The following is a 9,786-nucleotide window of genomic DNA, read 5'->3' on the forward strand; positions in this document are numbered from 1 at the left end:
TAAGAAGGAGAGATGCTATATCTTGGGGCATCAACAAAGTCTTCTAGGACTTCTAAACACATATCAAGTTCAAAAAGGGTCCTAAAGAAGTTTGTGCGGAGAAGCTCATACTGCGATATCTGGGGCACCTATTTTTATCTTATTCATTTTTATATCTTAGCAAAATTTACTATTTGTTCATTTAGAGTTTTGCTCTCAATAAATTTCCATCTTATCCATTGTGATAATCTTCTCATCTTATTCATCTCGTATCTCAGCAAATTTTGCTATTTTGAATGATTCATTCATTTCGAGCTTTGCTCTCAACAAAATTTCATCTTGTCCATTTTGATAATCTTTTTCAAGCATTTTTCATTGAAATAACGATTAATGGACTGACAATACTCATGCAGAAGGAGTCCTGCATATTACTCTGAAAGTTTCTAAATAATACGAGGACCTGAAACAGGACTATTGTTTAGAACTGACCAAACCTGAGGGTTGAAAACATTTGAGAAAGGATAGTCTAAATTGAGACTATTTCTTTGAATCTTCTGTCAAAGATACTTGCTGAACGAGAAAACATCAGTGATAGAACCTAGATGAACAATGACGAATGACAACCTAAGCATTAAAAATGGATCATTCTTATGACATTCTAAAAATATCATACATACACATCTAGTTAGAAGTATTTGATTCATTCTGATCATGTCATCCTAAACACTAGGCATAAATAGGTCCATTAAGCAGATTTTACAGGTCATGTTCCCCAGAGGGCAGATCAAAGAAACAGATCCTATACCCCTGAGGTTGCAGTGGGATGGATTGAAGTCACCAAGGCAGATCTTGTCTTCATGTATTGGCCTGAAGTAGATCGAATATAGCCGGTCTTGTCTTCTTACATTGGTAGGAAGTGGATCGAAGACGCAAATCTTGTCTTCCCATACTGGTGGTGAAGTAGATCGAAGAAAGCAGATCTTGTCTTCATGTATTGGCGTGAAGTAGATCAAAGATAGCAGGTCCTGTCTTCCTATATTGGTAGGAAGTGGATCGAAGATGCAGATATTGTCTTCCCATACTGGTGAAGTAGATCGAAGAAAATAGATCAATGAAGTTACCTTCCCTGACAGTGCAGTGGAGCAGATTAAAGCTACGACGGTGAATCTTGTTCCCCGACATTGCAATTAAAGAGATTGAAGCCACAACGGTGAATCTCACTTCTCTGGCAGTAGTGGAGCAGATTAAAGCTACGACGGCGAATCTTGCTTCCTCGACATTGCAATTAAAGAGATTGAAGCCACAACAGCGAATCTCACTTCTCTGGCAGTACAGTAGAGTAGATTAAAGCTACGACGGCGATTCTTGCTTCCCTGACATTGCAATTTAAAAGATTGAAGATGGCGGATTTTACCTCCCTGTGGTTACAGTGGAGTACATTGAAGCTAGGAATTCTACTTCCCTGGGCAACAGTGGAATAGATTGAAGATTACAGATCTTATCTCCCTAAGTAATAGTGAAGCAAATCAAATATGGCAGATTTTACCTCCCTGAGATTACAGTGGAGTACATTGAAGCCGGTAGTTCTACTTCCCTAGGCAACAGTGGAATAGATTGAAGATTTCAGATCTTATCTCCCTAAGTAGTAGTGGAGCAGATCGAAGATGGCAGATTTTACCTCCCTGAGATTACAGTGGAGTACATTGAAGCCGGTAGTTCTACTTCCCTGGGCAACAGTGGAATAGATTGAAGATTGCAGATCTTGCCTTCCTGTATTTGGCAGCGAAGCAGATCAAAGATGGCAGATTTTACCTCCCTGACTACAGTGGAGTACATTGAAGCCGATAACTCTATCTCCCTGTATTTGGCAGTAAAATAGAGTGAAGAAAACCAGATCTTATCTCCCTAAGCAGTAGTGGAGCAGATCACATCAAGTCTTATCTCCTTAAGCAGTAGTGGAGCAGACGAAAGAAACCAGATCTTATCTCCCTAAGCAATAGTGGAGCAGATCAAAGATGGCAGATTTTACCTCCCTGACTACAGTGGAGTACATTGAAGCCGATAACTCTATCTCCCTGTATTTGGCAGTAGAATAGAGTGAAGAAAACCAGATCTTATCTCCCTAAGCAATAGTGGAGCAGATCACATCAAGTCTTATCTCCCTAAGCAGTAGTGGAGCAGACGAAAGAAACCAGATCTTATCTCCCTAAGCAATAGTGGAGCAGATCAAAGATGGCAGATTTTACCTCCCTGACTACAGTGGAGTACATTGAAGCCGATAACTCTATCTCCCTGTATTTGGCAGTAGAATAAAGTGAAGAAAACTAGATCTTATCTCCCTAAGCAGTAGTGGAGCAGATCACATCAAGTCTTATCTCCCTAAGCAGTAGTGGAGCAGACGAAAGAAACCAGATCTTATCTCCCTAAGCAATAGTGGAGCAGGTCGAAGATGGCGGATTTTACCTCCCTGACTACAGTAGAGTACATTGAAGCCGATAACTCTATCTCCCTGTATTTGGCAGTAGAATAGAGTGAAGAAAACCAGATCTTATCTCCCTAAGCAGTAGTGGAGCAGATCACATCAAGTCTTATCTCCTTAAGCAGTAGTGGAGCAGACGAAAGAAACCAGATCTTATCTCCCTAAGCAATAGTGGAGTAGATCAAAGATGGCAGATTTTACCTCCCTGACTACAGTGGAGTACATTGAAGCCGATAACTCTACCTCCCTTTATTTGGCAGTAGAATAGAGTGAAGAAAACCAGATCTTATCTCCCTAAGCAGTAGTGGAGCAGATCACATCAAGTCTTATCTCCCTAAGCAGTAGTAGAGCAGACGAAAGAAACCAGATCTTATCTCCCTAAACAATAGTGGAGCAGGTCGAAGATGGCGGATTTTACCTCCCCGATTAAGGTGGAGTACATTAAAGCCAGTAGTTCTATCTCCCTGGGCAACAGTGGAATAGAGTGAAGAGCACAGATCTTATCTCCCTAAGCAGTAGTGGAGCAGATCACATCCAGTCTTATCTCCCTAAGTAGTAGTGGAGCAGACTAAAAACACAAATCTCATCCCCATGGAGTCGTAGCAGAGTAGATTGAAGTCATATCTCTCTAAAGATGCCGTAAAGAGGATCGAAGTAATAAGACACAGTGGATTGGAGCAGTACCCAAAGAAGCCAAGCCTCGGCGAGACCAGACAAATTTGGTCCTTCTTAGTCTTTGCTCTATTCTCGTTACACGAAAACGAGCAAAGAGGGGCAGCTGTAGAAACCCAAATTTGCTGGCCTAGTAAAAATAATAACCCAATCACAAATGGGCCCAAAAATTAAAAACCTAGCCCAAACAACATTAACATTTTCAGCAGAAATGAGTAAAAGAAACCCTAGGAGCCGCATGCCTCGGGTGGCCTCCTCGTCTGCCACCCCCAGCCACCAGGCACCTTCAGCGCACGCCTCTGACACTGCCGCCGTTGGCCCTCCACGCGTGTCAGACCACCTGCAAAGAGAAATGAAGGCAAAGAAATAAAGAGCAATCAATAATAATAAAAAAACAGTTTGTAATGGCCTATAAAAAACAACAAGATCCATTTTTAGAGTCTTCGATTTTCTTTGAAAAAGCATAACAGAGATTAGAAATAAAAAAGAGAACAAAAGGTTACTGTTTTATTCTTCTTTTTTCTTCGATTCATTCATTTATTTTATTTATTACCATTATTATTTTTTATTTTTTTACAAATATGTTCTAAAAAACTTTTAATAAAAGAAATCAAAAGCAAAATAAGGAGAAGAGAAATTCACCGGAGTTGGCCGTGACCACGCTGCCGGTGGGGTTTCTCCTTCATCGTCGGCCACCAGTCTTTGTGGCTGTGGCGGTGGCGCTCCAAGTGCTAAGAAAACCAAGGGTTGGGTGCTTGAAAGAAAAGGGGAAAGGGTTTTTGAAACTAAGAAAGGGACAGAGGCTAGAAGGAAAAGTTTGCTCAAATGGATCAAGTGAAACGACGCCTGTTTGATGGGGGAGATCTGTGCATGCTTTGCCCTAATAGGTAATTTATGCATTTAGTCCCTCCATCTTGCGTTGAAGTGCAATCCAACCTTTTATTCCTTTTAGACTTGGGCTGCGAATTTTGTTTCTGCTTCAATCAGGTCCTTTGACCATGTGTGCCCCTTTGCACTGAAACGCTGCGCACAAGGGGCTTGGGATATTTCTTCCTTCGCTCCCTGATATTTTAGCACGTTGCAAATCAGTCCCTCGTTCCATCTTTTAATTTTTTAATTATCCCCTTTATTTTATTTCTGGTTTCAATCATGCCCATTACCTTTTAACCCCAATTTTTGTACATTTTTAAACTATTTCTTTTATTATTTAAGATTTTCTTTTATATGTTATTTTATTTTAGACTGTTTTAGATTAACTAGTATTTATCTCAAGCTTTTTATATGTTATTTATCTTAAATACATGTGTTTGCATTATCTATTTTGAATTTATATGTACTATGTAATTTAGATTGTTTCCTATACTATTTATTTTGAAATTCTTTATATTATTTATATCAAAATTGTTTTATTTTTGTTTAGAGTTTCTATACATTGAGTATTTTATTATTATTTATCTTACATTGGAACGCATTATATATACTAATTATTTTAAAATCATTTGGTACTTTTTCAGCTATGATATACGTCTTATGTTTATTTATTATCCATTTTAAAATTTTTCCTATCTTACATTTCTATATGTACATACATATTACTTTTAAAATTTTTATACATAGTATTTTAAAATCGTTTTGTATAAACTTTTTTATTTTTTATTTTATTTGTTCAAAATTCATTTATTATCTCTTCAAAATTATCCTACATTTATTTGTTCTAATTTATTTTATACTACTCATTTCGAAGTTATTACGTATGTTATTTAATTTATTTGTCTTTGTTTATTAATACTAATTTTTAAATAATGTATGTCGAGTGGTTATTTTCATTGTGTGTACCATAATTAGTTTACTCGTACCTTCATATTATTGTCATATATTTGTATAATTTTATCCATGTATCATTATTCCATGTTTATTATTATATTGTTATTTCATGTCATCATTTTGTAAATTAAACCCCAACATAGTTGTCCAATGTGGATTAATTTATTTTATTCTAAGTAAGATAAATGTTTACCTTCAAATAAATTACCCGCTATTATTCGAAAGGGAATTTTGTTAAATAAGGCAATATTTTGCATTTTGGAAATTCGATAAATTGTACCCTAACTTACTGGGTCTCGATTTTCTCGTTAAACCTAAATAGCAAAATATCCTTTAAAATTTCAAACACATAAAATTCTGAAAATAAAGGCAATATTCTGATTTAGAAAATTCGAGAAATCGTGCCCTAACTTACTGAGCTTCGATTTTTCTCGCGTTGATTCTAAATAACTGAATATCCTTTTAAAAATTAAAACGAATGAGGTTTTAATAAAAAAACAAAAGGCAAGCTTACTCTCAAAAAATACGAGGTGCTGTTTCCTAACTTACTGGATGTGACATCTTGTTAATTCGAGATAAGAAGGCATTTTTCATTTTGATTTATCCAAGTAATTTTTTTAAATAACGCAATATAAGGAAGGATCGTATTTTTAAATTCTTTTCGAGTTTTCAATTTTCGACACAAAGACACTAATTAATCAACTAGGTACCAATTTTGGGCGTATCGAGGGTGCTAATCCTTCCTCGTGCGTAACCGACTCCCGAACCCGTTTTTCTGAATTTCGTAGACCAAAATCGTTGTTTTAATAAAAATTAAATCGTTTATTAAAAACAACCACTTTTCGGTGACCCGATCACACCTTATCAAAAAAAGATTGGTGGCGACTCCCGTTTTCGTTTTTGCTTTCAAAAAAACAAGTCGACCCCGTTTTCATCAAAAAACGGTGTCAACAGAGTTAAAATTAGCAGAAAGATAATATATATATCAACTATGAAAGAAACAAAAACCCAATATATATAATAATGCACACATACACACAACACATATATATATACACACCCTTTTGGTACAAAGAAAGAGTTCCAATAATTTCAAACCTTTCTCTCACGTATAGCTAGCAAAGAAGAATCCATTTTAGCTTCAAGAGCTTGTAGTTCATTAATGTTAAGTTCATTAAAGTCTCCACCCATTCTCTGCTAGCAAATAAATAAAAAAAACCTCCTTCCCTTAATCAACAACAACAAAAAAAGCATGAACCCGTCTTTTCATTGACAAATAAACCCTAGCTTTGGTTTATATATATATACACCATGGGAAAGGGATATAATTTTCATTATACCTAACCTCCCTTCTCAGCTTCTTGTTTATCTCCTTCAACCTCTTGTAATTTTCTTCCATTCTCTGCAAAAACACACACAAAAATGGAATAAAGAACAACAACAAAAAGAATCCCACAAAGCTTAAAAACTAAATTGTAAACCTCATAATGGGAATTCCATAGATCAATCCCTGTGGTCTTTTGGTATAGATCAGAAAACCCTTTTGTCTTGATTTAGAAAGAAACAAAACCCCAAATCAATGAATCATTTGTTATATGCATATATATATAAATTCACGGAGAGAAAAAGAAAAGGTTTAGGGATTTGAACGGTATTACGAGATGTTAGGGCAAAGGAACTCATGGAATTTTGAGATTAAAAGGGAAAAAGAATTAAGTACAAACTTTTATTTGGGGTATTTAGGGCTCGCGATGGAGATGAGAAGAAGAGGGAGTAACGAATGGGTAACCAAAAATCATTTTTTCGGGAGTGAGCGGGATTTTGATTATCTTTTTCGGCGTTTTTTATAAAAAAGCCGCTATTGCTTACCTTTTGTGGCATTTTTTATAAAAACGCCACAAAAAACCATTTCATTTTGTACAAAACGACGCCGTTTTGCTATGCTAAAAATCTTTTATTTTGTCTGCTAAAAATTATTAGTTAAGTAAAATTATTTTTAAAGTAAAATTATTTTTTGTGGTGTTTTTCATAAAAATGCCACAAAAATAGCGGCGTAAATGCCGCAAAAAATTATTTCATTTTGAACAAAACGACGCTGTTTTGCTCTGCTAAAAATCCTTTATTTTGTCTGTTAAAAATTATTAGTTAAGTGATTTTATAAAACATTTAATTTTTTTTATAAATTGAATTTTAAAAAAAAATCAAGTACTCTCAAAATAAATATCATATATTTTAATAAGAAAAAAATGATTAAATGGTTGTAATTAATTATTAAGTTAGAATTATCCAATGTAAGTAATTAATCTCTCACATATCAAATTTCTATTAAAGATTGAGACGTTAATCATGATTTTTTATTATTCATTTCCGATCTAATCTCCATTTTATTAGAGATATTTCTTTCTAACTAAAATATAGCTATTTTGCTAGATGATCGATGTGGAATGATTTTAGTTTTATATGGATAAAATTTTTATATGGATAAGCCCGTATAACAAAGTCGGCCCAAAATTTTTATATGGATATGCCCGTATAACAAAGTCGGCCCAAAATCGTAGAACTTACGGTGTAATGAATGCAGTACCTATATATACGCTTTTGAAATTTAAAAGGAAATCTCTACATTTTAATTTTGAGATATTAAATTTTTATTTTTTTAATTAAACATCTAATTTTGCGGTTAAAATTATCAATGTAGCAATTAAAAATGATAAAACCTTAAACTCTAAACCATATACCCTTTACCAACAACCCTAAACTATAGTGATAATTAATTCAATATTTTAAAATTAATACTATCTCTTTTACGATTATATAAGAAATTATTTAATATATAAATTAAAAAAATCAGTAATGTATCCAAAAAACTTTAAAATTATTTTAAATAATTGTATTTTAATTTTTCCATTTTTAACAAATATTTTAAATTATTTTAAATCCCTGAGCATTAGCGGCGCTTTCTCAAAAACGCCTTGAGCATTAGCGGCGCTTTCTTAAAAACGCCGTTAAAGCCCTGAGCATTAGCGGCCCTTTCTTAAAAACATCACTAAAGCCCCGAAAGCTTAGAAAACGGTGTAGTTGGGCTTAGGTTTTTTTGCGGCGCTTTCTGGAAAACGCAGCTAATGCTTATTTTTAGCGGCGTTTTCTAAAAAGCGCCGCTAATGCTCGACATTTACCGGCGTTTGGATAAAAACCGCCGCTAAAAGCCTATTTTGGTGTAGTGATTATAATTTAATGACTTATTTAATAGCTCTAACCCTTATTTATTTCTAAAAATAATTAATGTAATGAGATACATTAAGAAATATTACGAGAAAAATGCACAATAATTAAAAACATGAAAACTATACAAATACAAATATGTTTTAAAGTTTATATATATAAATTATTAACAAGAAAAAAATTACAAACAGGATATGAATATATGGTTTTTCTTTGAATTCAATCAACATTAAATATTATACAAATATAAAATAAATTTAGACACAATATAAATGATCACAAATTATTTTGTGATTAGAGTATCTATAATAATGTATGCAAAACACAATATAAAACAAAAATAACATAAACATAGCATGCATATATAAAATATATATATAATAATTATAATAATAATAATAATAATATCAAGCCAAAACAGTCTGCCGCCTCTCTAAAATAGCAAACTAAAAATAGTATAAAAAACAAAAGCAATACTTTCAAAAAAAAAAAAGTAAGCAAGAATTAAAGAATAAGGCATTATATAAATAAAAAGAAACTATAAGAAATTCTTTTTTTAGGAATCATAACGACTTATATAAATAAATTATTGTAGCTCATATACCTTTATATATATATATATATATATAAACTATTAAATAATTCATGTTCTCTTCATATATTTTCTTTTTCTTTTTTTCCTATGACAATAACATGACTTAATTACCCCTATCACACTAAAAATTTCCATAATTTAGTTGTCATAAAATTGAAGTTTTTGAACCGATTGAGTCTTAACTTGATTGGTATTGACATTGTTGTCAGTGTAAGAGGACGTGAGTTCGAGTGCGCTGAAACGCATTATCACCCAATTTAAGGGTTGAGAAGAGACTATAGATAATTCTAAGCATTGTATCAAAAAGAGTAAACATTATAAAAATCTATAATGAAAATAATATTAAAAAATTTCAAGCCTTTGAAAGTCAATAAAGTACTGAATTAGTAACATTCATAGTCAAAATTAATTAGAATAAATTACTAAATGTTATCAAATAAAGAAAGATGAAGAGAATAAAGAACAAAGAAAATACGAAAGCAATAGAGAATGTACTTTATTGATCAAAAAGGGTGATTACAATGCTTTATCAGAGTCTCTATTTATAGGCATAAGAAGTATAAATGAAGTAGAGATCTAATTCAAATAACTATTAGAATTTAAAGTACATCAAAACTTTATCTTGATCATGATGGGCATTCACTTAATAAGATATTCATAACACTCTCCATTGGATGTCTATTGGTAGATAATGTGCCTCGTTAAAACCTTATTAGGAAAAACCCTGTGGAATAAAAACCTAATGAAGGAAAAAGAGCACACAATCTATAATACGCATAATATGCTGCCTCATTAAAAACCTTACCAGGAAAACCCAATGGGACAAAACCTCGGTTAAGGGGAAAAGAGTACAACGCGTATTTACTCCGCCTCATGAAAACATCAGATAATTTATCATATTCTACGTATTCAATCTTGAATACTAGTTTTTCAAATGACTATTTGAATGTATTTGCTAAGCATTTATATTACCATTCTTTTAAAAGTCATGAGTGAGGGAAATTTGGGGAAATAT

This window comes from Gossypium hirsutum, chromosome D05 (assembly GCF_007990345.1).
Source record: "Gossypium hirsutum isolate 1008001.06 chromosome D05, Gossypium_hirsutum_v2.1, whole genome shotgun sequence".
In the NCBI taxonomy this organism is placed as follows: Eukaryota; Viridiplantae; Streptophyta; class Magnoliopsida; order Malvales; family Malvaceae; genus Gossypium; species Gossypium hirsutum.